The sequence below is a fragment of the Ochotona princeps genome, chromosome 1 (assembly GCF_030435755.1).
Source record: "Ochotona princeps isolate mOchPri1 chromosome 1, mOchPri1.hap1, whole genome shotgun sequence".
NCBI lineage: Eukaryota > Metazoa > Chordata > Mammalia > Lagomorpha > Ochotonidae > Ochotona > Ochotona princeps.
The window spans coordinates 130,832,739-130,846,690 of record NC_080832.1 but is presented as its reverse complement, the minus strand read 5'-3'; positions in this window follow the sequence as shown (position 1 = coordinate 130,846,690).

Genomic DNA, 13,952 nt, shown 5'->3' with positions numbered 1-13,952 from the left:
GGATCGGCGCGCACCGGCCCGTTGCGGCTCACTTGGGGAGTGAATCATCGGATGGGACGGAAGATCTTCCTCTCTGTCTCTCCTCCTCTCTGTATATCTGACTTTGTAATAAAAATAAATCTTTTAAAAAAAATCACTGGGCAAATGAAGAAGAAGGCAAATGGGAATTTTATTTAAAAAAAATTGACAGAGCCCATGGCAAATATGGCTTGCAATGCATGCCATCTGCCCCGAGCAGCCGTTAGTGTTGCCCTGGCTTGCAGCATGCTCCTCACCGGACCGCACCCTCCTGCTGTAGAAACAACACCTTTCCTTTTTTTTTTTTTAAGATTGATTTATTTTATTACAAAGTCAGATATACAGAGAGGAGGAGAGACGGAGAGGAAGATCTTCCGTCCGATCGATGATTCACTCCCCAAGTGAGCCGCAACTGGCCGGTGCGCGCCGATCCAGAGCCGGGAACCAGGAACCTCTTCCAGGTCTCCCACGCGGCTGCAGGGTCCCAAAGCCTTGGGCCGTCCTCAACTGCTTTCCCAGGCCACAAGCAGGGAGCTGGACGGGAAGTGGAGCTGCTGGGACTAGAACCGCCACCCATATGGGATCCCGGGGCGTTCAAGGCAAGGACTTTAGGTGCTAGGCCAAGGCGCCAGGCCCTGCCCAGTGATTTTCAACAAATGGAAACCTGTCCAGCTCCATGCAGCAGGTCCATGTGGCACGTGTAAAGTCAGCAGGAGGCACTGCGGTGCCACTGTTTCTCCAGCCACTGTGAGGGGCGTCCATTTAGAACTGGGCCCCCTGGCTCAGAAGCACAGCGCAGCAGGTCTATAGACATGGAGGAGGTCTTCACACTTCCCGGAATCTGAGCCATTACCTCGAGACACCTACAGACTCGTTACCCGAGTGCTCACTACCTGCCCTGACCAGGCAGGAAGCTTCCGCACCCTGCATTGCTGGGCTGTCTCCCATATACTGGAAAGGCAACCGTGAGCATCTGAAGAGGGGACGTGACTTTACATCCTTGCAGCCAGTTGCATTTTTCCCTGCGATGCTGCCAGACAGCACCTGTACGGAGTCATTACTGACTGCTCTCAAAGGCACACCACGGTAGGCAGGGGATCAAAGCTGACAGATGTGGCATCTCTGCTCTACAGGTTTTGCCAATGCCCGTCACGAAGAGTGAAAACCAGGTCCTTGTGGATATGAAGCAAGCAGAAGAGGAGCCAGGCAGCATCCTTCTTGGTATTCAGCCCATGACAGCCAGTGAGCCCACACTTCCTCTTGGAAAGTGCAGCCGGGGACCAAGGCGGGTGCTGGAATCAGAGAATATTTCCCCCAGAGAAGCCTTGGCGTTGAAATTCCAGCTTTCATTAAAAAAAAAAAAAAAGTATTAAATGCTTAGAGTAACGAAATCTCAGAATAGTACCCAGGGAGGAGCCAGCTCCAGCTCTCCCGACTGCCCAGGCAGCTGCTGTTACCAGCTCAGTCTGCAGTGTTCCAGGCAGCGTCTGTGCACACAAGAGGAGCTTTGATTTCTGAAGTACATTTTCCTATGTTCTGCTCAAGTGGTTCATGAGACGCCTATTCCAAATAACTCTCCATGGCAACATGACTGGCGTGCGCGTGCGCGCACACGCACAATTATACACACAGTTATCTTTCTAAGCGCGGAATGGAGGGGAAATGATGCAACAGGGAGCAAAGAGGCGGGCATTACAGTAAACCGCGGCAGTTAGTGGCTTCTCAGACGGTTCCAGACAGACCTTTCTAAATTTCTTCTAGACAGAAATAACTGGGTGAGAACACCGCAGTCTACTCAGACTGCAGAACACATCCCGGCAATTTGCCTCTGTGCATCCCTGCCCTTGACACGCAAGTCTCGGCACCTCGGGGCTTGGCAGGACACACAGATGTCCGCCAACACAGTCCTCTAGCTACGCAGCCTGCTTTGTTTGCCTCCCTTTGAACTCCCAGAGCTTCTCAATGCTCGCACCTGCTCCTCCCCCATGCCAACAGAGCACAAAAAAGGAAGCCCCTCAAGTGCTTCCTCTGTCATGGGGCTGAATAAAAACTCAAGTCATTTTCATTCTCTAATGTCTCTCTCTCACTCACACACAGACACACACATCTGTAAGTATACAAGGATACATGCATGTAGATGTATGCATATGGACATGTTTGGAGAACAGGAAGAAAAACTCACGTACAAGAGCATTCTGCAATCAGGAAATGCATAGGAGAGTTAAAATTTGGAAGGTGTGGGAGAGTACGTCAAAAAGTTCTGGGATAATGTAAAAGATAAGATTTGGGCTGGCATTCTGGCACACCAGGTTAAGCTGAACCTGTGATGCTGGGATATCCTATGGGAACTGATTCAACTTCTAGCCATTTAACTTGCTATCCAGCTCCCTGCTAAAGCACTTGGAGACGTGGAAAAAAGCTCCTGACCCCTGGCTTTGGACCAGCTTGGCTGTAGTCATTGCAGTTGTTTGGAGAGTGAGCCAGTGGATATCTCTGTGTGTCTCTGCCTTTTAAATAACTAAATCAATATATATTTTAAAAAGTTTATTTTTTTATTTTTTTATTTTTAAAGATTTTATTATTATGGGAAAGCCGGATATACACAGAGGAGGAGAGACAGAGAGGAAGATCTTCCATATGATGTTTCACTCCCCAAGTGAGCCACAACGGGCCGGTGCGCGCCGATCCGAAGCCAGGAACCAGGAACCTCTTCCAGGTCTCCCACGCGGGTGCAGGGTCCCAATGCATTGGGCCATCCTCGACTGCTTTCCCAGGCCACAAGCAGGGAGCTGGATGGGAAGTGGAGCTGCCGGGATTAGAACCGGCGCCCATATGGGATCCCGGTGTGTTCAAGGCGAGGACTTTAGGCGCTAGGCCACGCCGCCAGGCCCTAAAAAGTTTTTTTTTTTCTTTTTATTGGAAAGACAGATTTACAGAGAGGAGAGGCAAAGAGCTCTTCCAACTGCTGGTTCATTCTTTCCCAAATGGCGGTTACTGCAAAGTTGGGCCAGTCTGAAGCCAGGACCCAGTTGCTTCTTCTGGATCTTTCACATGTGTACAGGGGTCCAAGGACTTGAGCCATCCTCTGCTACTTTACCAGGCCATTAGCAGAGAGCTGGCTCAGAAGTGGAGCAGCTGGGACATGAACTTGTGCCTATATGGGATACGGGTGCCTCAGCTGGCGGATTAGCCTGCTACGCCAAATGTGCTGTCCCCTAACAGTTTTTTTTTTCTTTAAAAATAATGCATGTTGGGCCCGGCGGCGTGGCCTAGCGGCTAAAGTCCTCACCTTGAAAGCCCCGGGATCCCATATGGGCGCCGGTTCTAATCCCGGCAGCTCCACTTCCCACCCAGCTCCCTGCTTGTGGCCTGGGAAAGCAGTTGAGGACGGCCCAAAGCTTTGGGACACTGCACCCGTGTGGGAGACCCGGAAGAGGTTCCTGGTTCCCGGCATCGGATTGGCGCGCACCGGCCAGTTGCGGCTCACTTGGGGAGTGAATCATCGGATGGAAGATCTTCCTCTCTGTCTCTCCTCCTCTCTGTATATCCGGCTTTCCAATAACAATAAAATCTTTAAAAAAAAAAATGCATGCATTACCCCAATGCCTCCCTCAAAAGACAAGAAAATTATTTTGGTGCAAGAAATTTTTAAATTCATCTATTCAAGTGGTCTTCAAAAAGATCACAGGGGCAGGCATCGTGGTGCAGCGAGTTAAGCTGCTGCTTGAGGTGCTTGCCCTCCTTATCAGAGAGTTCATTTAACTCTTGGCTACCTTACTTTCAATACAGCATTCAATGCAGCTTCAGAAGAATCAAATGACGGGATTCGGGGCGATGGCTCAGTGGCTAAATCCTAACCTCTCAAGGGCTGACATCCCATATGGGTGCCAGTTCCTGTCCCAGCTGCTCTACTTCCCATTGAGTTCCCTGCTTATGGCCTAGGAAAGCAGTAGAGGATGGGCCATGGCTTTGGGACCCTTCACCCACATGAGAGACCAGGAAAAGCTCTTGGCTCCTGGCTTCAGATCAACTCAGCTCTGGTTATTGTGACCACTGGGGAGTCAACCAGTGGATGGAAGATCTTTCTCTCTCTCTCTTTTTCTGTACATCTGCCTTTCCAGTGGAAATGAATAAATCTTAAACAACAACAAATGTATAGCAATCAAATTCCCCTAAAAAAAAAAGTAGTGACAGTAATACTCACTTTCCAAGTATTTATTTAGGCTAGATAATGAATGCCCTCTTTTAATCACTGTGGCGGCTGTCACCAGACCCCTAGCCTTTGCACAGCCATGCCCTTGTGGGGGTTTGCCTCTACCTGGCATCTAGGACTTACCTGTCACCAACAGCAGGGGACAGTGTGCTGCCCAGTGACTTTTCAAGGCCACTTCTGGAAAAGCCTCTGCATTTTGCTCTTGGAATGTTGTTTCTGGAGAATGAACTGCCCTTTGAAGAAATCCCGCCTTCCCAAGATGGCCATCTTGTGAGGAAGCCCAAGTTAGTCATGTAAAGATGCTGTGTGGAAGATTTGTCTGTCCTTCCAATAAAATGCTACAAACTCCTTTTCCCCTTGTTATTTCAATCTTGGGTTTTCAATTACTTGCAGCTGTAAGCATGCTGGCATCTACAAGGAGCACTGTGACTCTCTTTCCTGTGGCTTAGCTTCGGCAACAGCACTGGTCCAGACCATCAGGATGTAAAGGATCTAGGATTTGAACCCAGGTCCCTATGGTCAAAGTTCACTTTGCTGATGGAAGCCATCCACGGTGAGGCTGGGTGCCTTTGTGTGAGGTGACTTTTGTGTTTGCTCCAGGAAGGCTGAGGGTATAGAGAACCCACACTTGGCAGCGGGCAGCTGGCACAGGAGGAGGGGCACCGTGGAAGGAAGAAAAGGGAGGGAGGGTGTGTCAAAGACAATTCCTGTTGAAATCTATCCAGGGCTGGCCCTCCGCCCTGCTGCTTCTGCATATCCTTAAATCAAATGACGCCCGCTCTCTTCTCCTTGCCCCCAGAACAGATTGCCACAATATGTTGTTTTGTAAGACCTGCACTAGAAGAGCAGGGAGCCTGTGTTCCCGTGAGGAGTAGACTAGTGGTCCAAGTATTTCTATAAACCACATCCACCCACACCAGGCTACTCCAAGGACACTTTATGCCCACAAAAGGAACAATCTCAAGATGTGTGTTGCCGCTAGAATGCAGCAGCTGCAACTCCAGCAGGAGTCCCTGCCCAGCACATGTACAAGGGCAGAGTCAGGACTTCCATAACCTCAGAGATGCCAAGGGGCTGTGCTACCCTGCCCCGTGCCAAAGGATGCCAGCATTTGAGAGATGGTGGCAAAGCCTCCCTTTTTTCACCTCCCCCGTGGACCCGGGTTGGCTTTCCTGTACTCCCACCACCTCCTGTCTCCTTTGGTGCCCTGCTCTGAAGGTCATGGGGCTAATTTTAACCTGTAGCCTGAAGCCCTTGCAGGCAAGACCCAAGGTCCCAGGGCAGCTGCCACTAAAGGACATCAAACAAGGCAAATAGGAAAGTGACAATCCTTCCTTTGAGGAGCGCCCAGGGTTGGAAACAAAGGCAGGTGGCTGGGGAGGCACGGTGATGGCGCCAGTTGCTTCACCTCTGGTATGACCCTCATCCCAAAGAGGAGTGCTGGTTTAAATCTCAACTCCTATGCTTCCCATACAGCTGCCTGCCTGTGCCCCTGGGAGGCAGCACATCATAAGTCATGTGGGAGACCCGGATGGAATGCCAGGTCTCTGGCTTCTCCCTGGCCCAGTCCTGGATTGGATGTATGCTTGACAAATGAGGGTAGACGATCCTTATTAGTAATTCTGATGGATGTTCTCCTAGTTTGAAACATCTGCCTTGGGAAGCAGAGTGTCAGTGGGCATTGGAGACTGTCGTGTACAGAATTATCTGTTCCCATGGGGCACATTGCCCCAGCCAAGGACTCCTCCTTCTAGTGACGCTGGGGATAATCAAAGCAGAAATGGAGGCATGGAAAGGTGACCTGAGTCACGCACGGGCACACAGGATTCAGACTAAGGCAGACATACTCTGGGAGGCCTTGCTCCTCACATGGAACAACGTGTTAGTAGGGGGAGGCAGAAGGGACAGGAATGAACCTTGTCAGGAACCTCGATGTCTTCCTGGAGGAAGTGAGTTTTGTCAGAGTAATGTTTGGGGGTTTCAGAATAAGCTGAAAATTCCCGCTGTTTGCTAACTGTTGTGACTTACATTTTTTCCTAAATTTTTAATTTGAGAGAGCCAACTGCCATCTGCTGGTTCACCACCCTTAGTCCATCTTTCTCCTTGCCCCCTACAAATGTTACCAATGATCAACGCCAGGAATTCAATTTGAGTCTCCCAGGAAAGTAGCAAGAGAACCAAGTACTTGAGCCATCACCTGCCACTTTCCAGGCGCCTGACATCTAAGCAGAATCAGGGCCACAGAGTGGTCATCCAGGCACCAGATACGAGATGAGACTTCTTAACTGCTGGGCCAAATACCTGCACCTGTCATGACTTCATTGGTATTTGCTGATTCTGTATGCACCTGGGACTGAGGCCCCTGCTCGCCCTGTTTCCAGTTGGATGTGCCTTACAGCCAGAACAGAGGAGTTACTCCTTGTAAGAAAACCACCCCCTTTGCCTTGCAGAGAGACTCTGGATGGCAGGACCTCATCACTTTGGTTCCAGATTCTGGCCCCGAGGCCTCCTGGATGCAGGACCCACAGTCCTGGTCCAGCAGCCAGTCTCCAGGAGGGATGTTGGTGGCTTGGGACTTGGGGGAGTGGGTGGGGTGGCTGGGTCCCTTGGATACTAATGATGGGACCTCACTGTGGTAGGACCCAGTGCTGTTCCTGGTACTCTCTACCTGACTGTGAGGCTCCGTCGTTCGGCTCCTGGCTACCACAAGTCTGTGATCCAGCTCAGGGTGAGCCAAGGGGGTGCCCAGTCCCAGTCGTGAGAAAGCCTGCCCCAGGGATGAAATGGGTGATTTCAGCTTCCCTCACACAGCATAGACAGTGATGATTGTTAACTCTAACACCAAGTAGCTTAGGATGCACCTGTCACGTGCGTCATCTTCTCAGGGGCAATTGGCAGCAGTTGTGGGGACAAAGGAAGCACTGAAGGCCAAGTGTACCCACACTGGGGTTTAATTCCTACTTCCCACTTTTGACTCCAACTTCCTGCTAACGCAGATCCTGGCAGGCAGTGGTGATGGCTTAAGTAGCTGGATTTCTACCACTCATGGGGAACACCTAGGCTGAGTCCCCAAGCCCTGGTCCACCCCCCACTGTTGAAGATGGGAACCCTGTTTTCTTGATGCCGCTGTAACTAATTAACAATATACTTTAATAATTTACAATGTGCAACACACCCTCACTCTGATGCCTAACTACAGATGGTCTCCAATTCATGATGGTCCCACCTAACGAATTGTCAGCAGGCATCCAGTGGCACCCATGGGGTCCTGCATTTGGATCTTTGGGGCTGGCGCTTCTGGGCAGCCAGCCGTGATTGGCAATGTGCTGGGCCGCAGAGCTGTGATGTGTGATGTGCACGAGGTTGGTCCTATCAGGAGGCAGCCCCATCCTACATGGAGCAGCATCTGCATCCTCACAGACCTGTCAACAATTAGAAACAAAGCCAGTAGCCACTTGGTTGCCCCCCAAGATTCCCAGCCCTCGGTAACTCCTCATCCACTTTTTGTCTCTTACAGATTTCCCTATTTTGTTGACTTTACATGTTCACCACTAAAATAGGTAGACCCATGTCGGAATAAAGCCTCACCCGAATTGGTGAACACACACCAAATGTCTAACACCCATGAGGGTGGGATGAAAAGATGCTGTACCCACAAACACGCACACTCCTCCTCTCATTTCTTTGAAACCTGCACTGTGGGACACGCATGATCTCTGTGGATACCAGGGAAGCTGAGAACAGGGAAAAAGAGCTTCCCAGTCACCTTTCATGTAGCCTGGCTTTCTGAGAAACTTGCAGTAGATGGTTGAGTTCGATGATTAAGAAAGAAATATTAAGAAGATTGAAATTATACCATTTGCAACTACAAGGTCCCAACAAGAGACCATTAGGCTCCGTGAAATAAGTAAATCCTAAAAGAACAAATACCACATGTTCTCTAATATAATGAAACAATCATGCAAAGTTTAACTCCTATAACCCTTTCTATACTGTTTTTTTTTGTTTTGTTTTGTTTTTGGCTGCATCCCATATGTCTTGATGTTTTTGATTTCAGTTTCATTTCTTCCAAATACTTTCATTTATCTTGTTGAATTCATCACTGGCTCATGGATTGCACAGTGGCATCATTTTACCCAAGAGACTCAAGCCAAGAGACTTTTGTGGTTTCCTTAAGTCACGCATGCTTTGGCTACTCAGTGGTATGTTTTCTTCATGGTGCTGTAATTTTGTTGTTGTTGTTGCTCTAATTCATACCGGTTGTTGACCGTATTCCATGGCTTTTCATTTATGGGAATGTATAGTGATGGAGTAATAGAGACTACCATATCCAGATGTGGGGATATAATGCAATATGCATCCCTGCTTCCAAATCAGAGACAGACTTCCAGCAACTGTTGGAAATGTGTAGACAGTGGGATGCTGGACTGTCTGACACTGTCTGTACCAGCAATGTCGGGGCACACTTAAATAACAGACTGATGGAATCATGACTCCTTATGAAGGACTATACCATTACAGCAATGTTGTGGGGTAAAATCTGTTGGGGGTGAAAGTGTGTGGGGGGGAATCTCAGTCTCTATGAAATTGTACTATAAAATTCAAAAACTCAAAATAAAAATTTTACAAAAACAACAAAAAAAGGAATGAAATATCCAGTCTGGTGCAATAGCTTAGTGGCAAAGTCCTCACCTCACATGTGCCAGGATCCCATATGGGTGCTGGTTCTAATCCCAGCAGCCCCACTTCCCATCCAGCTCTCTGCTTGTGGCCTGAGAAAGCAGTAGAGGATATCCAAGGCATTGGGACCCTGCACCCATGTGGGAGAACCAGAAGAAGCTCCTGGCTCATGGCTTCGGATTGGCTCAGCTCCAGTTGTCGTGGCCTCTTGGGGAATGAACCATCAGATGGAGAATCTTCCTCTCTGACTCTCCTTCTCTCTATATACCCAACTTTCCAGTAAAAATAAATAAATCTTTTTTTTAAATGAAATATCCTAGAGGCTGGTGCAATGTCTCAACTGGCTAATCCTCCACCTACAAGTGCTGACATCATGGCACCTGTTCCTGTCCCAGATGCTCCACTTTCCATCCAGTTCCGTGCTTATCGCCTTGGAAAGCAGTGGGGGATGGTCTAAAGCCTTGCAACCCTACACCATCACAGGAGACCTGGAAGAAGTTCCTGGCTTTGGATTGGCTCATCTCCAGCTGTTGTGGCCATTTAGGGAGTGAAGCAGCAAATTGAAGATCTTTTTCTCTCTTTTTCTCTGTAAATCTGCCTTTCTAAAAAAAAACCAATCTTTTAAAAACATCAAAAGAATGAAATATCCTAGTGAATAATCATGCCACCACAGAAAGATAAAAAAAAAAAAAATCAAACAGCAGGAATTAGTTCAGGGCTAAAGTTTGCATGAATCTATGGTTCTACACCCACATTTGTGTGTGTGTGTCGCACATATATTTTATTTGTTAAATAGGTTAATATTTGTCAATATATACATAACCACATAGAACAGGCCAAGATGTGAACACCGATGATCAGCATGGGGTTGTAACAAGAGACAGACAATGTGCTGAAGACACCAGAGCTTAGTGTTTCTCCAGCAGCTAGTCCAGTCTACCCAGGCCATTCTAAGAAGAATGTACTTTGGCTTAGACAACGCATCCTCCTCAGTGGATTCATCGGCCTTAGTACTTAGCAAGGGTTGCTATGGAACAAGCCTTAGCTTGCACGTTTGAGTGGCTGTGCAAACACTATACTGGTAATTACCAGTAAATAACCCCAGTGATTGCACAGCCTACATGCTGTGTTTTATACATTGTGGAGCTCATTAATTTAAAAAAAAAAATTTACTTCTTTGAATGGCACACACACACACACACAGGGCAGTGGGGAGAGAAGGAGAGAGAGGCAGATTGAATTTTTTTTAAAGATTTATTAATTTTTTATTACAAAGTCAGATATACAGAGAAGAGGAGAGACAGAGAGGAAGATCTTCCATCCAATGATTCACTCCCCAAGTGAGCCGCAATGGCCGGTGCTGTGCCGATCCAAAGCCGGGAACCTGGAACCTCTTTTGGGTCTCTCACATGGGTGCAGAGTCCCAAGGCTTTGGCCCATCCTCGACTGCTTTCCCAGGCTACAAGCAGGGAGCTGGATGGGAAGTGGAGCTGCCTGGATTAGAACCGGCGCCCATATGGGATCCCGGGGCTTGTTTAAGGCGAGGACTTCAGCCGCTAGGCCATGCCACTGGGCCCCAGGAGATTGAATTTTACATCTGGTGGTTCACTGCCCAAATGGCTGCCAGAAGGTTGGGCCAGGCTGAAGCCAGGGACCTGCACCTCTGTCCAGGTCTCACATGGGTGCAGAGGGCCAGGAACTTGAGCCTTCTCCTATTTCTTTCTTGAAAGCGTTAAAGCACTGTGTCTGAAGTGGTCCAACTAAGACCTAAACTGCATTCACATGGGATAGCTTGCCCCCACTGCAAAGCACTGGCCCTTATTTTAGACTTCTCAGCTTCATGAGCAGTGAGAATAAGTCACTATTTAATACACACAACCCAGGGTGACTCTGGAACAGAGCAGCCTGAGTAGAGTAAGACACATGCTTGGCAAGGCTCAGTGGTTTTCCCAAGCAAGTAGCAAGTGGCATGGCTGAGAGCTACGCTCGGGGCTTCTGACTCATTGTACCAGTGGTTGCCAAATTATCTGCCTGTAAAAACTGGTGTCTGGCAACCGCAAGGCACTGTGCTGCTTAACAAAATAGTCATGGCCTTATTAATGCACAGGAGAATGTTAGTAGGTAGACATTTCCCAACCATCATCTTTCCCTTAGAGTTCTTTCAAACTCTGGGGCCTTGGCAGTGGCTTGTCTACCAGTGTCCACTGGTGTTCACAAACAAAAGGCAATCACACTGAGGTTCATGGGAAAAATTCAGGAAGTAAACAATCAAGCCTGGCTCAGTGCTTTTTCTGTGAGCCCCTGCCATGGTGGTTTATTCTCATACAAACATCATGGCCCTATTTCCTGTAGCGCTATATGTGCCCAGGTGTGGGGCGGTCTTGAGTCCTTGAAGCATTTGTAGCACCCATACAGTGTCTGGTAGAAGACAGCAACTTCCAGGTTCCACCAGCCTTGAAGAAGCCATTACCTGAGGCATATCACTCTTTACCAACTTAGATTATACTAGATGGGGATGGGCTTTTGGACACTTTTTTTTATAACCATGTACATTTCTGATCAAGATTATTACATGAGGAGGGGTGGGGAGAATCCAAGTACCTATGAAACTGTGTCACATAATACAATGTAATTAATGAATTAATAATAAAAAAAAGATTATTACATGAGTTACATTCCTGTAGGAGATAGGAAGCATGCCACCAGGAAGCTGGGAAGAGAATGGGGATGAGGACAGGAGTAGGGACACTAGCCACACAGTCTGAGGCTATTGGGGCAAAGAAACTTAGACCTGAAACTCCCCTCTGGCTCCTTTGAGGGGAAGGGAGCTGAATCATGAATGTACCACTCTGATTAAAACAGCATGGCCGGGCCCGGCGGCGTGGCCTAGCGGCTAAAGTCCTCACCTTGAAAGCCCCGGGATCCCATATGGGCGCCGGTTCTAATCCTGGCAGCTCTACTTCCCATCCAGCTCCCTGCTTGTAGCCTGGGAAAGCAGTTGAGGACGGCCCAAGGCCGCGTGGGAGACCCGGAAAGAGGTTCCTGGTTCCTGGCATCGGATTGGCGTGCACCGGCCCATTGCGGCTCACTTGGGGAGTGAATCATAGGATGGAAGATCTTCCTCTCTGTCTCTCCTCCTCTCTGTATATCCGGCTTTCCAATAACAATAAATCTTTAAAAAAAAAAAAAAACCAGCATGGCCAATCCTAGTGAGAAGCATATGAGGATGTTTTAGAAAGATCATGCATTGGGGTGGATGCAGGTGAAGCTACAGTACAAGTGTTGGTTCAAATGCTAGCTGCTTCACTCCTGATCCAGTTGTCTGCTAATGAGTCTGGAGAGGCAAGTTCTTGGGCCATTGCTACCTATATGGGAGACCAGGATGGAGTTCCAGGTTCCTGGCTTCAGCTTGGCCCATCTCTGAGTGCTGTGGCCATCAATGAATGCATGATTTCTCACTCTGCCTTTCAATGAATTTTTTTACACAAAAAGTTTATGTACAATGGAATTAATTATTTCGGTGTGGTTGTCGCTTGCACCTGGGACATAGGCATCCCATTTCGGAGTGCTGATTTGAATCCTGGCTACTCCACCTGTGATCCAGCTCCCTGCCAACATGCCTGGGAATATGGTGCGGTGGAAGATGAATTGAGTGTTTAGGCCCTGTTACCCAAGGAGGAGGCCTTGGAGTTCCATGCTCTTGACTTTGCTCTGGCCTCACCTTGGCTGCTGCAGTCATCTGGGGAGCAAGCCAGCAGAAGGATGATCTTTCTGTAACTCTACCTGAAAGGGTAGAGTTAGGTTAGGATTAAAGTTAGAGTTATTGTTAGGGTTGAGGGTTAAGGATAGGGTTAGGGTTAGGGTTTTGTTTACAGTTATGGGTTAGGTTCTAGGGGTTAGGCATTAGGGTTAGGGACAGGGTTATGGTTAGGAATAAGGTTAGGGTCAAGGTTTAGGTTTAGAGTTAGTGTTAGGATTAGGGGTTAGGCATTAGGGTTAGGTTTAGCGATAGTCTGGTTTACAGTTAGTTTAAGTGTAAAGTGTACGGCTTATGTTAGGGTTATGGTTATGGTTGAGATAGGGTTAGAGTTAAGCTTCTGGTTCGGGCTAGGCTTAGGGTAAGGGTTAAGGGTTAGGATTCAGGTTATGTGTAGTGTTAGAGCTTATGGCTTACAGTTTGGGATAGTTTTGGTGGGGTTACAAGTTAGGATTAGGGTTTGGGTTATGATTAGGTATAGGGTTTGGGTTAGTTTTCAGGTTATGGGTAGTGTAAGAGGTTAAACTGGAGTTAGGGTTTGGGTTTGGCTTAGGTTTAGGTTTCAGGTTATGGGCAGTGTTAGAGTTAGGTTTAGAGTTAGGGTTAGAGCTAGGGTTAGGATTAGGTTTCAGGTTATGGGTAGTGTTAGAGGTTAGAGTTAGTGTTAGGCCAGCGTTAGGGTTAGGTTTCAGGCTATGTGTAAGGATTAGGATTAGTATAAGTGTTAATGTTAGGCTTAGGATTTGAGTTAGTGTTAGTGTTAGGGTTCAGGTTATGGGTAGTGTTAGAGCTTACAGCTTACAGTTTGGGATAGTGTTGGGGGTTACAAATCAGGATTAGGGTTTGGGTTACTTTTCAAGTTATGGGTAGTGTTAGAGGCTAAGCTAGGGTTAGGGTTTGGGTTTGGCTTAGGTTTAGGCTTAGGGTTAGGTTATAGGTTATGGGTGGTGTTAGGGTTAGGGTTAGTACTAGGGCTAGGGTTAGGGTTCGGGTTAATGTTAGGGTTCAGTTTATGGTTAATTTAAGCTCAGCTGCAGGAGTCCAGCTCCGGCCCGGGGTTCAGAACTCGTGAAGTGTGCGTGGAGTCGGCACAAAGAGAGAAAGAGACAGACCACTAGGATTCCATGATAGTGGACACGGCAATAAAGCCATCCACTTTATTTATACAGAATCAATTAAACTCTGGCTCAGAACTTTTACGTCATGATTAAATGGGTGTTTCTAAGAACAACCCTGCCATCTGCTTTATCCAAAAACAATAGAAATTCCTGCTACCATTCTTAC